This window comes from Vombatus ursinus, unplaced genomic scaffold (assembly GCF_900497805.2).
Source record: "Vombatus ursinus unplaced genomic scaffold, bare-nosed wombat genome assembly UNPS02014768.1, whole genome shotgun sequence".
In the NCBI taxonomy this organism is placed as follows: domain Eukaryota; kingdom Metazoa; phylum Chordata; class Mammalia; order Diprotodontia; family Vombatidae; genus Vombatus; species Vombatus ursinus.
In genome coordinates this window covers 24,278,864-24,295,301 of record NW_020954546.1, presented here as the reverse complement: position 1 = coordinate 24,295,301, position 16,438 = coordinate 24,278,864, and the positions used below count along the sequence as shown (strand labels likewise).

The window sequence follows — 16,438 nt, the reverse complement described above, 5'->3', positions numbered from 1 at the left end:
CCTCTCTACCATCCCTAGCCCTCCCCATTATTCTATTTCATGGATCTACTACACCCACTCTCTACAAAATAGTCAGCTGGGATAATGTGACTATAGGCCTGGAGACTTGGTGGTCAGTGTCCCCACTGGGCATTGCTTAGAAATTGGGGTTTATAGCCCCATCTGTCCTTTTTTACCAAGATGGGTGGGGGGCTAAGTTCTCAGTATTTCAGACATGTATCCTCCCCATCTCTACCTCCTTCTCCACGAGGCTGTGCTCTGTACCCCTCTCTATATCATACACTTTAAACCAGATGGGGAGGTGGAGATCAGGAATTCAAAGCCACTTGGGGAAGGTCTGATTCAACTTCACTGTGATACCCCCTCCCAAATCCTGCTCACACATATGCTTCCTCTCTATTGTTGGGTGCAGAGATGGCATCATCATGGGCTCTCTTCTGGGGCTGGAAGAAGCAGCCTCTTTCGAATGGTTTGGTCAAGGGTTCTTACCTGGTGTCCGTGGACCATTTCAGGAGGTCTGCAAACTTGACTGGGAAAGAAAAATGGCATTGTTTTCCCTTGCCATTAATGGAAATTTAGCATGTCTTTTAGCTATTTATTCTGAGAAGGGGGCTATAGGTTTCACTAGTCTGCCAAAGGGGTCCATGATACAAAAGGAGGCTAAGAGCCCCTGGACTGGGTGGTAGGAGGATGGGGTGAAGGGGAAAGAATCTAGCATGGGGAGAAGGAGCCAAACACCCTAAGATTAGCAGCATTATTCCTGGGTGAGAGTAAGTGATGCTTTTGGTTTCAGTCCTCTTCCCTGATTCCTGCAGTGTCTAAGATGTACATCCTGACCTCTGCGTCCCCTTGGGCTCTGTACTTCATCTTTCCCTGCTTCCTCTGCCTTCCTCCTCCTCCCACTCTACTCCTTGACGTCTCATTCTGATTCATTTTCTCTACATCGAAGGAGCAAAGCAGGGTCCCCAGGGTGGTTGTCCTGTGCCAAAGCTTCTACTCCATCTGCTCTGGCCTCCTCTCCCTGGTAGTGGCCAATACCACAACGCCATGGGGTGAAGGTCAGAGCCTGCAGCCAGATGGATGTGTATTTACACACACACATCTGTTCAGGCCCCTCCAGAACCCAAAGGCAGGGAAGGGCCTGGTGACTGCTTCTTAGAGGTGATGTTCCAAACACTAACGATGACAATGCTTCATTAGTATCTGTTACCAATGCTCCTGAATGTTTCCAGCTCTTTTCACATCTGGCACTGATTGCCTTTCTCCCTCCTAGGCGGGGAATTTGGGGAAAAGGAGCTGTCTGTGACTTCTTCTTGGTTACCCTAAGAGAGCCTCTTGGGGAATTCCCAATTGGAATGGAAGCCAGGAGTCCACGGTGTTCTAGACCTTGACCTGCTACTGAGTAACTTTTAACAAATCACTTCCCCTATAATGATGATGATGATGATGATGATAGCTAGCAGTTACATAATGTATACTACCAGGCACTGTACTAAGTGCCTTACAAATGTTATTTTATTGGATCTTCACAACAACCCTGAGAGGTAGGTGCTATTATTATCCCCATTTTGCAGTTTAGGAAACTGAGGGAGACAGAGGTAAAGTGACTTGCCTAGAGTCTCCTAGATTTGAACTCAGGTGTTCCTGAAACCAAACCCAGTGCTTCATCCACTTCAACACCTACCTGCCTCTTTGGGCCTCAGTTTCCTCATCTCTAAATAGAGGGATTGGACTAGATCAAGGATTCTTAACCCGTCTTGTGACATGGATCCTTTTGGGCAGCCTTACGTATTACTTCTCAGAATAATGTTTTTAAAATGCTTAAAATAAAGTATGTAGGATTGCAAAGGAAACTGATTACATTGAAATAGTTATCAAAATATGTTTTTTAAAAAGTTCATGGACCCCCACGTTACTGTTGGACTAGGTGATCCCTTCCACCTCTAACAATTTTTGGCTTCTATTTGGGGCACGTTAAGTCCTAAGCAAGGGAAGCAAAGTTACTGGATGTGACTCTGGAAATAAGGGACACAGATGAAGGTAGGCCCAGGGGAAGGGAAGCCCTGGAAAGAAGCTTCTTTCCATCCTGATGGGAGGGGTTAGCACTACCTGCTAAGTTTCTGGAGTCATCCTCTGGCTATAGCTCCCCAACCCCCAGAGAGATGATTTGGGGCCTCCAGAACAAGGGGTTTCCCCAGCCAGAGAGCAAGACCGGGAGCTCTGTTGGCTCTTCTTCCTAGCTCTGCTTCCTTGGTAAGCTTGGGACAGGGTTCTTCACACATGCCAAAGAAGGCCTCGTCGTGTGATTTGTTTATTAACTAACCTTGTATCTTGCATGGTGACATTGGAACCTGCCCCTGGACTCCACAGGCAGCAGCATGGGATAGTGGAAACAGCTTTGGATTTAGAGTCCAAGGACCTGGGTTCATATCCTACTTAAGATGCTTAATAGCTGTGGGACTCCCTCTAAGTCACTTAACTGCTCTATGCCTCAGTTTCCTTATTTGTAAAGTGAAGTTGGATTCAGTGTTCTATGAGATCCCTTCTGGCTCTGTATCTATGAATCTGTGACCTCCCTGAGTCCTCTGTAAAATGAGAGGGTTGAACTAGATTTCCTTAGTTCCTTTCCATCTCTAATGTTCTATGATCCTAGGGGCTGGGGGTTGACCCAAGGGAGGGCCTGTTCCTCATTTCTGAAACTGCTTCCTTGAAGGCAGCAGCAGTCTCCCCACTGTGTTCTCGGCATGAGGCTTCTTGGGGAGCTGTTACGGAATCATGTTTGGGCTGTTAGCCATGAAGTTTCCTCTTCATGAGAACCTCAATTAAAACAAATACACGGGCTGTCATTTGGCTGGCTGCGACTCAATGGAAGTTATTCTACCTTTTAAGAAGCTGTTTGCTCACAAGGCTTGCAGTCCTGGGGTGTTGAGCCTACACAGAAGCCCAATTCCACAGGAAGTTGGCCCGTGACTGGATGGAGATATCACATATGACTTTCGAGGGGAGAGGGAAAGGTGGCCTACTTTAGTGTAGAGAGCACTAGATTTGGAGATAGAGAGCTGGGTTTGAATCCTGGCAGTATTTCTTACTTTTAGGTGACCCTGAACAAGTCAGTTTCCCTGTTTGGGGCTCAGTTTCCTCTTCTGTAATGATGATAATGCTAGTTTTTGGATTGGATCTGTGATTTCTTCTGTAAGGGAGTTCCAGGAGAGGAAACTGCCCTTCCCTTCCATCCATGGATGAGGCTCAGCAACATTTAATCTGAGACGGTCACAGTGGTGAAGTCCAGAGGACGAAAGATGGCTAATCTTGGTCCTGCCTCAGAATGGAGGTTCTGGGAAGAACTTGCCAATGGGAGACAGATGGGGAAGACGGCTGAAGCCTGGTGGCCAAGTCCAGAGAATGAAGGGTGCCCAAGATCACAGATACAGATGTCTGCGGAGTCTGGAATCCAGGTCTTCGAAACTCCCTAGGCCAGCACTCTAGCCACGGTGCTGCCTCTCGTTTTGTGAAATGAGGAGGTCGGATTAGATGAGCTCTAAGCCTCCCTTTCAGCTTTAAGCCCCATCTTGCAAACCAGTGCTACTAGGCTCCTGTTAAGGATTATTTCTAAGGGGAATAGGGTTGTATAGTGTAATGAGAGTAGACACGTTCCTCTCTTGGCCTACTATGTACCAGCCAGTCAATGAACATTTATTAAAGAATCTCTTACTATGTGTCAGGCAATAATTGAGGATTGCAAAAAGAAACAAAAGACAGTCCCTGCCCTCAAGGAACTCATAGTCTAATGCCAAGCACTGTGCTAAGCACTTTGCAAATAGTGTCTCATTTGATCCTGGGGTGGGGGGAGGTCTATTATTTCCCCATTTTACAGTCGAGGTAACTGAGGCAAACAGAAGCTATAAGTGACTTGCCCAATGTCACACCATCTGAGGCTGGATTTGAACTCCTGTCTCCCTGACTTCAGGCCCAGTGCTCTATCTGTGCTACCAAGCTGCCTAGACTGGGGAGGTAGTACAGTACAGGTCATACAGTGGGAAGAGCCTCGGCTATGGGATTAGAGGACCAGGGTTCCAACCCCACCTCTGATCTTGTGACCTTGGATAAATCAGTTGTCTCTTCTGTAAAATGAGGAAGTTGGAGGTCTTGGAGATGCCTTCTAACAGAAGGTTCATGATCCCATGACTTGGGTTCTAGTTCTGACACTGGCTGAGTCCCTCTGTCTTCCAAGTATCAGATCGGCCGGGAACCTCCATTGCACTGATTTTTGTTTCTTATAGGTTGTAAGGAGAAAGCTAAGAATCAGGAGGCATAAATGTATCCCTAGATAACTCTGATTCCATCTCCTTCTCAGCTCCTAAGCTAGGTGGTAATGAGCAGAGTCATGTCCCTGATGAGACTTAGGGGCTGGTGGGAGGTGCCCCCTCCCAAAACTTTGGCATCAAATTCAGATGGCTGTCTTGTTGTTCCATGAATAGCCGTAGTAATTTATTCCTTATTTCCAGCATCAGCCAAAAATTCTCTCGGCTTCTAGAGCCTCAGGAATGAGAAGACAGAATTAAGATTCATCTAGTCATCTGAAGCTTTTTTTTTTATTTTCCCCAAGAAGAAATGACAGGCACATATGTGTGGAGTAGCAAGAATATGCTTGATATGGGGGTGGAGAATGAGAGAATGATGGGGGGCTTAATTATAATAATAATAATAATGATAGCTCACATTTACATAGCTCTTGAAAGGGTTTACTTATAACCCAGTGAGTGTCTCCATTTTACGGATGAGGAAACTGAGACTCAAATGATGTGAACTAACCTGCTCTTGGTCACCCAGCTACTGAGGGCCAGAGATGGGATTCAAACCTGCCCTTTGCGGGGCTCCAAGTCTAGCTGGCTGACTACTCTGAAACGATTTCTTTAAGGAAAGTCACTGGGCCTCTTGGAGAGAGTCCTCAGGGCCCAGAGGAAAGGAGAACCAAGGATCGTGGGTTGGGAAGGGGCCTCAGCGGCCCCTGTTAGGGGCTGTCTCCTGTTAGGAATGAAAACACCAAGACCCAGAAAGTTAAGGGATTTGCTCAGGGTCACATATCTAGTAAGTGTCTTTCTTTTTTGGGGGGGGCCTAGGCAATGGGGCAAAGTGACTTGCCCAAGGTCACACAGCTAGTGTCAAGTGTCCGAGGTTGGATTTGAACTCAGGTCCTCTTGACTCCAGGGTGGTGCTCTATCTGCTGCGCCACCTAGCTGCCCCTAGTAAGTGTCTTAAGGCATGATTTGAACCTCACTGTTCTTAACTTTAAGACTAGAGTCTCAGAAGACTTCATAGGATCATAGATCGAGGGCTCGAAGGGGCTTGAGATGTATGGATGTATGTGTACACACACACACACACACACACACACACAAACACGCACACACACCGGGTTTTATAGTCCCATTCGTTAATTTTACAGATCAGGAAACTGAGGTGGGAGGGTCAGTAAGAGGCATGATTTGAACCCAAGTCCCTGGACTCCAGAGGCAGTGCTCTTGCTAAAATGCCTTCTAACCTTTCGTTGCCTTTTTTTCCCCTCTGAAGTGGATGAGATCTGGTCTCCATCTGGATTCCTTCCCTACCCTTATTTCTCTATCAATGGAGATTGGAGTGCGGTTAATTAGCTAATGTTTGTAAGGGGCTTGGAAGACTGCTGCTCCTTTGGAACTGCCTAGCTGTCACCCGCCTCCTCATCATTAAAAAGTAGAGATGAAAGGCATGGAGATAAGCTGGGGGGGAGAGGGAGGAAAGGGCCAGCTGGAGGGCTTGGGGACTATCGTGTGAGCCCCGCTCCCCATTGGATACAGGAAATGGAGAAGGAGGGTGTCAGGAGGGAGGAGGGAAACCTGGCCGCCCTTGGCCTGAGTTTTGGATTTCTTCTCTGCTTGTTATTATCCCCTGGCCCGGCCACAAGGTGTGCCATGGGGTGAGGCCGCCCAGGTGAAGGCCAGTGCTAGTGTTCCATGCTTGTGTTTGGCAGTGGCGTCCACCACCAGCATAGCTTGACTTCCCTTGAAGGATTTCTGCAGGTTCTCCAGACACGTACTTGACTGGCCCTGCTAGTTGGTGAGCGCACAGCCCGGGACAGGTGGCTCTGGAGGCATTTGGTGGGGCTCAGGGTTTTAACTCCAGGCCGGTCATTGCAGTAGGCTGGAACTATCCCAGTGGTGGGCCTGGCCTGCCACATTCTGCCTCCTCCGGTCTCCTGGCTCTTCCCTTGCCGTGATTGCTTGGGCCACAGAAACAGGGCTCCAGGCTTAAGCTGCTCTGGGGCTGGAAGTGCATTTGCCTCCTCTGGCCCCATTTCCTTTTCCCGTTGGCATTTCTTAGGGCCAGATAGTGCTACAGTGGAGCCCTTGGTGCCTCATGTTGGCCAAGGGGAGGGTTTTCAGGGAGCTGCTGGCTTTTCCTGCAATAGCCAAGGCATTGAATGAAGGACTAAGGGTCTTTATTTAAGGAAAAGAAGGTGGGGAACGCTCATGGGTAACAGGAAGCAGCAGTTAGCATGCATTGGTTAAGGGCCTGCTCGGTGCTCGGCACTGTGCTAGGGACTAGCGATACAAATATAAGTTAACAGACATTGACTAAGTGTTTACTGTGGGGGCAGCTAGGTGGTGCAGTGGATAGAGCTCTGGCCTTGGAATCAGGAGGACCTGAGTTCAAATCCAGCCCCTGGGTAAGTCGCTTCACCCTGTTTGCCTCAGTTTTCTCATCTGTAAAATGAATTAGAGAAGGCAATGGCAAACCACTCCAGTATATCTTTGCCAAGAAAACCCCAAATGGAGTCACAAAAAGTTGGACATGACTGAAAATGAACAAAATGTACCAGCCATTATTATTCTCACAACATCCCTGGGTGGTGAGCACTGTTATTATTCCTATTTTACGGATGAGGAAACTGAGGCAGACAGAGGATAAGTGACTTTCCCTGGGCCACACAGCTACTAAGTGTCTGAGGCTGGATTTGAACTCGGGTCTTCCTGACTCCAAGTCCAGTGATCAATCCATGGCACCACCTAGGTAATGTGGGAGGGAGGACACTAAAAGTTGGGGAGGGAATCAGGAAAGACTTTACCTAGAACATGATGCTAAATCTCTGTCTTAAAGAAAGAGAGGGAGTCTAGGAGGAAGAGGTGAGAAGAAGGTACTTTGTAGCTTCCAGCAAGGGGAAGGGCATGAGAGAGAGAGGAGAGGGCATGGAGAGGGCAGCTGGACTGTCCTATGGGAGGCAAAGAGACAAGGGGAGTTTGGATGGATCCTGGGGTGTGGGAGGGAGAATGTGGATCCAGTGAGCCTAGAAAGGTAGTTTGAGGCCAGGTTGGGAGGAGATTGGGCGCCAAGTGGTAGAGTTTCATCCTAGAGGCAATGGGGAGCCACTGAGGAGTGACGTGGTCAGGGCTTCACTTAAGGAAAATCATTATGGGTTTTTTTTTAATTAATTTATTTTGATTTATCAATAATCACTTCCATATGCTTGTGAGTTTAAAATTTTTCTCCCCCTTCCTCCCCATCACCTTCCCCAAGACAGCACATAATCTGATATAGGCTATACATTTACATTCCTATTAAACATATTTTCAGAAATTAAAACCAATAGAAGGAACCATCAGAAAGAGGAAACAAAACTCAATAGAAGAGAAAAAAAATAACAATTCAGTTTCCGTAGTTCTTTCTTTGGGTGTGGATAGAAAATCATTTTGTCACCCAGAGTGTGTAGGGTGGACTGGAGTGGGCAGAGACCTGGGGCTGGGAGACCCATTTGGAGGCCCTTGCAGTAACCTGGACCAGAGGTGACAAGGGCCCATGGTGGCTGTGTGAGTGGAAAGATGGGGTCAGATGCAAGAGATTTGCGGAACAGCGAACTCAGCAAGACAATGGAGTGCCTGCTAGATAGTCCTCATTCTACATTAAGTTTCCCATCTCCCTGTCTTTGCACAGGCTGTGTCCTCCATTCCTGGAATTCACTGTCTCCTCACCTCCATCTCTTAGAATTCTCCATAGCCCCAGCCCAAGTGCCATCTCCTGCAGGCCTCTCATAGACATCCTCGTGCCTTGGAGTCTGGAGATAACCTGTGAGCGGACAAGGCCCCCATTACCTTGTACTTTTTTTTTGTTTTTTGGTTAGGCAATGGGGTTAAGTGACTTGCCCAGGGTCACACAGCTAGTAAGTGTTATGTGTCTGAGGCTGGATTTGAACTCAGGTCCTCCTGAATCCAGGACCAGTGCTCTATCCACTGCGCCTCCTAGCTGCCCCAAGTACCTTGTACTTCTTTTGTATCTACTTCTATGTGTATGTGTTGTTTCCTCCAATAGAATGTAAGCTTCTTGAGGGCAGGAACTGTTCTGTTTTTGTCTGTTTTTGTATCTCCAGCTCTAGTGTTTGATAAATACTTATTGATTGAATGATAATGTTCAAGGTCTTATGCTAGACCCAATTAAGTATACAGAGAAGATTTAAGACATAGTCCCTGCTCTCATGGAGCTTACAATCGAATGGGGGAAATAAGACTGCTGAACAGATGCCTATTAAACCAGGCTGGAATGGAAAAGCAGAGTAAAAGATATAAACACTAGGGGGCTTATTAATTAATCTCGGTGAGAGGATTGTGTAATCAGAGCTGGAAGGGGCCTGAGAGGCCACCTAGTCAAAACCTCTCGTTTTACAGATGAGGAAACTGAGGCTCAGAGAGGTCCTAAGACTATAGATTTTGGAGCTCCTAGGTTCCTTCTTAGAGGCTGACTAGATCAATTCCATTATTTTACAGATGGGAGAGTTTATGAGCGAAGGAAAGAGACAGAAAACAGTGGGCCTGCTGCCATTGGCCTAGCCTTATCCGTAAGCCTACTATGGTATGATGGAGTAGACAGGGCACAAGGAACAAAGCCTATGTTTTCAAACTTGGCCAATGTGTTGACTTTGTTTTGCTTGACTACTCGAGGAAGGTCCTAAGGGGTTTGGGGGGAAAGTAAATGGGGTGTGTCAGTGAGAGGTGACATTGAAGTAAAGAAAAAAAAGAGCAGCAATAATACATTTTTAACAGCTAAAAATGTTTTTAATAAAAAGGAAAGAGCACTGGGCTGGGGGGGGGGTCAGGAAAATTGAGTTCCAGCCAATCACTACTCGTGGTGTCCTCGGGTAAGTTGTTTTTCGCTCTCTGGTTGGTCCTCAGTTTCCTCTGCTGTAAAATGGGGGGGGGGGTCAGACTAGGTGATCTTCCTTTCAGCTCTGATGACCCATGAATCCTTGCTTCTCATTCTATAGAAGAGACGACTCAGTGGAGGGGAACTACAGCTTTCCTGTGGCTGTGAGAAGCCACTGCCAATGGCTGGGCATTAGCATTCAGGCCTCACCTCCGGCCCCCCTCCGTGGAGTATTTCCTGCTCTCCCCCACTTCTGCCCCCCAAGGGAAAGACAAACGCAGAGTTGTTGGCCCTTGGGAAAGGGGCCGTATATCAGGGCTGGCTTCCAGGTATCAAAGGAACCAGAGGCTGGGGAAGGGGAGGTGCCCTCCGTGTTTAGTGACCTAGTTAGGCTTGTGAAAAGGGGCTGGTTACTTTGCCTTCTTCTGTGTCCCAATTTCTAGGACCCCTATGTCTCTGCTAAACTTATCATACTCCCAGGTGGCCCTGGAAATGTAGGTCAAACCTTTTGCTATAGGTGCTTGGAAAGGCAGATGTAGGAGGCTTTTAAGTCTTTGGATGGACCAGGAGGCCTGTGGCCTTAAAAGACCCTTGCCTTTTCAGGCCACCCTTGTCCTTGGGCCCTGCTGGAACAGCCTTGAACGTTCCCATAGTGAACAGGGGAGTGGTAGACTGTTAGGTCTGTTGAGATGCAGCCAATCACTTTCATGACTGTAAAAGTGCTGATCCTATTAGGGAACTGGCTTCCCCCTTCCTGCTGGGCAGTGCATCCTAGACCACAGGAGTGACTTCGTGGTAAAGAATTGTAAGGACCCCAAATGCCCTATAACCAGATCTAGTGGTTTTGCTCTTGCAGAATTAGTTCTGTACTACAGGTGCAGCTGGGGGCTAGCCTGGCGCCTGGAGAGAACCTGGGGGCTAACAGAAGCCACAGTTGACAATATAGCTAATTGTTCACAGGGGAGCAACTGGCAGAGTGCTTAGGGTGGAAACAGAAGGTGGTACAGTACGATGGGAAAACAGTCAATAGGCAGGTGTATGGATAGAGTGTTTATGAAGCTCCCACTGTGTACCAGGCAGTGTGCTCTGCAGTTAAAGTCAAGATGGACCTGATTGGAATCTTGCCTCTGGCGGTTCCTAGCTGGGGAACCCTGGCATTGGTGGGCAAGTCACTTAAACCAGGGTGAGGATCCCATGCAATATTGTATGTCAAGTATCAGCTAAAGTTTTCAAGGGCTATAGAAATATTAACTTTAACTCTTGCCTTGTTTAATCAAAGGAAAGTCTTCCACAAGGGCAGCTGGCATCTCGGAAAGCTAGATCTGGAAGGTACCTGAGAGATCTTCTAATCCAGGGGCTCTTAACCTGGCTTTTGTATCATGAAGATGCTTCTCCTATCCCCCACCCCACCCCATCTGCTCTTCTCCTTAGTAAATAGCTTGAGACCCTTTGCCATCTTGGTAGCCCTCCTTTGGTTGCTCAGATACCCTTTAGCCTCAGGAATGGAACTCACTGATTCCTTTTCCTGGATTTGGGGCTTACTGTGTTCAGTGCAAGGTCCTGCTTGGTTTGAGAAGACACTTCATGACCTTGGCCCTAAAAGACATTTTGCCTTTTATCTGTATCATAGCTACTGGAGCAGATGAAGGGCTCCCGAAGGTGGTCCTGGATTTGCTTCTGTTTTGTCTTCTTATCTAGATGGCATGAACTCCTCGCAGGAGGCAGGCTGGCTTGTATTTCTTATACTCTGCTCCCCACCCCTTACAGATGCAGACCCTCATATAAGACTCGGTGCACCAATGCTTAGTTAAATACTGGATGACTTAATTCCCTCTGCCCAAGAGACCTTCCCAAGAGAAGAATTCAAGCACGTTGAGAGCCCTCACTGAAGCACTTTTTCCCACATTTATCAGTACTTCTTTCTCTCTGGGCAAATATTATTGCTAAGGATAGAGGAGGAGGAGGAGGAGGAGATATCTTGAAAAATATTTATGTTAGCTCTTTTTGTAGTAGCAAACAATAGGAAACTGAAGGGGTGCCCATAAATTGGGAAATAACTGAACAAAGTATGACATACCACGGTATCGGAATGCTGTTGGGCTGTAAGAAGTGATGAAGCGAATAGTTTCAGAGAAACCTGGGAAGACTTGTATAAACTGATGCAATGGAGGGACCAGAATCTGAACAGTCACAACACATTGTAATGACAAGGAGCTCACATTCTAAGGGGGAGGCAACATGCAAACAACTCTGTGCATACAAAATATATACAGTGTGTATGGAAAGGAAGATCCCACCTGTGATACAACTACATGAGCCACCCTGAGCAAGTCACTTAGCCTCCAAGGGCCTTGGTTCTCTTGTTGGTAATGGCCAAAGCCATTGGGAGGGAGGAGCAGGCAGGGATATGGGTGAGATTTCCAAGCAGGATCTTAAAGAAGATGAGGACTGAGAAGTGAAAGAGAGGAAGGGAGGACTTGGCAGGTGAAGGCCTTGCCAACCCTGACTCCCTCAGCCTTTTAGAATTTCACTGGGCAGTTTTTAAAAGGCAAAAAAAGGAAAAGAGGTCCCTTTGGCCATCAGTCAGGTAGTCAGTGGTGACCGGTGGTGGGGTGGACAAGCTTGGCCTGGAAGCCCAGTCTGTGTCTGCTCAGGAGCATATTAATGATGGAGGCAGCTTTCATTATTGCAGAGCCTGAGCTGGGGTGGGGAGGGAAGGGTGGTGCTTCTAACTGGCCCAAAGAGAGACCTCCTTGTGAGACTGCAGTCTTCTCTGTGGGAACCCAGCTGGAATTGGCATGACCTCCTTGGTTTGCTCAAGAATGACTTGGTCTGCTGGCTTCTCTCTTAGCTGCTAGAGGACTGGACTCAGCAGGACCAGGGGCAGACGCTGTAGCTAGGCAGGCTTAGAGGATGTATGATTTAAGTGGAATACTTCCTCTCACACGGTCTTCATTTCCATCTTTATCTTTTGTGCCCCAACCACCTGGGCTTAAAACTTCAAATTAACCGTCAGCGATTGGGGAGGCAGTGTGGTGCAGTAGGACCATGCTCAGGAACTGGGTTCAGATCCCACCTCTTGATGCTTACTAGATCTTAGGTGAGTCACTTCACTTTGGGCCTCAATTTTCTCATCTATAAAATGACTGGGTTTAGATAGATGGCCCTTTCAGGTCTAGGTTGGTGGTTCTATCATCTTCCCTCTCCTTCAGCATCCATCCCATTGACATATCTCACATTCATCCCCTTCTTGCCATCCTCTTTTCTCCACTCTTATTCAGCCCCTCATTTCCTCTTGCTTGGTTCATCTTGGCTTTGGCCATTACCAACAAGAGAACCAAGGCCCTTGGAGGCTAAGTGACTTGCTCAGGGTGGCTCATGTAGTTGTATCACAGGTGGGATCTGAACCCAGGTCTTTATGACTCCTGAGTCAGTCCATCTTAAGCCCCAAAGCTGCCATCCCGTTAGCCATGAGGAAGGCATTCCTCCTATCACTGTACTGTCCAATGCTCTTCCCTCTTGGAAATAATGCTTAATAAGAGTCTAATATTGCCAGGTTTGCAGTATGGGATTCAGAGTCAGCTGGGCCTTCAAAAATCATCTAGTCAAACTTTTAATTTCACAGGATCAATCAATTTATAAACATTGATTAAGCACCTACTATGTGCCAAGCACTGGACTTATGAGAGGTAGTATGGCACAGTGGAGAGATTACTAGACATGGAGTTGGGAAGTTCTGTCTTCAAATCTGGCCTCAGACACTTTGTAGCCATCTGACATTGAACAAGTCACTTCACTTTTCTCAGCCTCAGTTTCCTCCCCTGTAAAACAGGGATAATATCTGTAGCATTTACTTCCTGAGTTTGTTGTGAGGGTTCAATGAGATGGCGTAGCTGAAGCATTTGCAAACCATAAAGTACATGATGGGAGGGCAGAGGTAGGGGGAGATAGCTGGAGGCTGACTGATGATGACCAAACCATCGGAGGCAGAAGAATCTTAGGGATGTGGATTTTGATGGAAGTGAAAACACCAGGTGAAGGGGGATCCAAGAGGCAGTTGGAGGTTGGCTTGGTGGCCGGTCAACCTAAGACAAACATGACCAAAGGGCAGAAGTGAAAGTAGAGCTCAAGCTGGGGATCAAGACCTGGGATCAGCAGAGATGCTGAGGACATCACGGTGGAATCTGGGTTGTGATGTTGAGAACCTTTGGCTGACTGGGTAGTGGAAGACGAGAGCTGACTTTGTATGCCAAAGGAAGCGTGGCATTCTCATCTCCTGTGCCTGGAATGCCCTCCTTGTTCACCTCCATCTCTTGGAATTTTAGAGTTCTGAACTGTCCCTTGTAGGGTTCCAGGCAGCCTCTTCTGTGTCCTCTGGCAAAAACCTGCGCGTCTTCTTCCAGAGTCTTCTCCCTATGGACTTGCCAAGCTCCGGAGCATGGCAGTCAGTCTGCCCTCATCTTGGGGCACGGATTTGAAGCCCAGACAGTTCTATCCTATAGTACCAGCATCCCATAGATCTGATCTAGCATATCATCTCATAAGCCTCCTCCTCCTCCTCCTCCTCCTGCCCTTCTTTTTTCCTTTCCCCCTGCCCTGCATCCTCTTTCCCTCTTTTGTCCTCCTCCACCTTTTGTCCCTTTTCTCCCTTCTCTATTATCTTCATCCCTCCTGTTTTCCTTTTTCTCAATCCCCTGCCTTCCTCTTCCTCTCTCTATGCCTCTGTATTCCTTCTCCTTCCTCCTTCCCTTGCCCTCCATACTTCCCCTTTCCCTCTTCCTCTCTCCTTCCTCACTTTCCTCCTCCTCCTCCTGCTCTCTTTCTCCCTCCTGCCATTCTTCCTGAGGAAGTGAACGTCTGTCTTTATGGAGCACCCACCAAACAGGGCCATCAGAGAATTTGGCTTAGTTGGGATGCAGAGAAAGCTGGCTTTGATGGTGGGTGTCTATTAGCCTTAGTTCCTTAGATATTTTTTTTAAAGGTTAAAACTTTTCACTTTAAAACAAGTCTACTAATTGCCTGAATATCTAGAGCCATCGTTTCTGTGCAGGTGGGAAAAATGACTCAGTGTGTGAGCTGCTGGTAGAGCTGCCTCCCTTCATTCAGTGGTTGGTAGGTGGTATCTACCCACTTTGTATCTGGGGGCAGACGCTCATGTTATCAGCTCCCTATCACACAGAAACTTCACTGGGGATGATGAACATATAGGGAAGATTGGATGGTATGTGGGGGTGCTGGGAGTCCTCTTCTATTTGCGGTGTACCCCCAGCCCTGATCAGATTTTTCACTCCACTGTGCGTGGGTCTGACTGTATCTGGACACCTGGGTCCAGTTTGCAGTCCCGGATTTTTAGAAGGACAGATTTTGAATGGTGACTAGAGTATGTATCCACGAATGGAGTGGTCTAATGATGCTGAGAATCGGGAAGCCATGGCAGAAGGAGAAAAGTTGAGGGAATTGAGAGTTTTGGGGGAAAAGAAAATTGGTAGGGAGTGGACGTGATAATGGATCGAGTGTTTGAAGAAGGAATGCTTTTATTTTGTTGCTTTAGACGGGGCCCTGAATGACAAATTTCAGCTTTACTATTCTAAAGAATTTTCTGACTATTAGAGCTGATCCATAGGGGGACTGGTTTCAGGGCAAAGCTGTAGGACTTCATAGGATCGTGGATCCAGAACTGGAAGGACCTTCATAAGTCAATAAGCATTTATTAAGCACTTACTGCATGCTAGGCACTGCGCTAAGGACTGGGGATGTGCAAAAAGGCAAAAACAAACCAAAAAAGACCTTCATGGTCATTTAGTCTGGCCCACCCATTTTATAGATGAGATCTCAAGAGTCGAAGTGACTTGCCCCAGGTCACATGTGTAAGCATGAAGCAGGGGCAGATTTTGAACTCAGCTCTTTGTGACATCAGCTAGGTGGTTGGACCAGCACTACCTGGTCTTTGAGATTTCTTTGCTACTTCAATTTTTCACTCATTTTCACTGATCTCTCTGGGTCTCAGGTTGTTCTTTTACTCTTATGAGGGGGTTGCATGAGGGGACTTCTAAGATTGTCCTTTTCAACTGTATTAGTACTAATAGTTGGCATTTTGTTGTTGTTGTTGATTTATTTCAGTCTGACTCTGTGAACCCATTTGGGGTTTTCTTGGCAGAGATACTGGAATGGTTTGCCTTTTCCCTCTCCAGCTCATTTTACAGATCAAGAAACTGAGGCAAACAGGGTGAAGTGGCTTGCCCAGGGTCACACAGCTGGTACATGTATGAGGCCAAATTTGAACACAGAATTTCCTGACTCTAGACCCAGCCCTCTGTCCACTGCATCACCTAGGTGTGAGTTGGAATTTACATGGTGCTTTTTAAGGTTTGCAATGCAACGAGGTGAGTCATCATTTCTGGAGAAGTGGAGTCACAAAGACCAGGGTTCAAACCCTGTCTCTTACACTTGCTAGCCGAGTGATGCTGGGACAGTGAGAGACCTCTCAGAGCCTCAGTTTCTTCATCTGTATAAAGAATAAGTTGGGTTAGCTGAGCTTTAATGTCCCTTCCAGCTCTAAACTTATGTTCCCAAGGTCTAATCCAGGGCTTCTTAAATTTTTTCCACTCGAGACCCCATCAGAGCTTTTTAAACTGTGGATTGTGACCCCAGGATCATGACTGCAGTTTAAGAAACGCTAGTCTTAACCCAAGGGTTCCAGTGGAATTCTTTTTCCTTCTCCTGGTCTGTGGTTCCTTCTTGTGGTGGATGAAGGATGTGATGAGGGATACAGGCACACCTGCGGCTGCCTGAGCATGCAGAGGAGGCTGAAGGCACCTTCTGGGTGACTGACCCCTGGTATAGAGCCAGCTCAGCCCTCCTGTAGCTTCAGTGTTCCCAGCAAGCTGATAGCCACTCTCCATAACTCCTTTCCAGCATACGGAAGCAGCCTCATATGATAGGAAGGGGCTTGGCTCCAGAGTCAGAGACCCTGGCGTCAGATGCCAGTTCTGCTACCCCCTTGGTGACATTGGGCGGGTCAATTCAGTTTCTTCATCTCAAAACGAAAGGGTGTTTTTAAAGTCCTTTTCAGCTCTGCCTCCACGATCCCGTGTTCCTTTATCGCTTAGTTCTCTGAACAGTTACCCTGGGATTTGCTGGCATTCTGGGGGTAGCTCCAACAGCCCCAAGGGTGGGGGGAGCTTCATGTCTTTCTTTGCCCTCCCCCACCCATACCCAGTCACTATAACTAAGTGAAAGGAGCCCACGCTTTCCTTTTGTGCCTTTCTGG

General features: G+C 47.4%; 1 protein-coding gene across 3 annotated transcripts in view; it reads left to right on the top strand.

Annotated features, from left to right (window-relative positions):
* ABR (ABR, RhoGEF and GTPase activating protein) overlaps nt 1-16,438 on the top strand; it is a 297,476-nt gene that overhangs the window by 68,890 nt on the left and 212,148 nt on the right. The gene's annotated exons all lie outside the window — the stretch shown is intronic.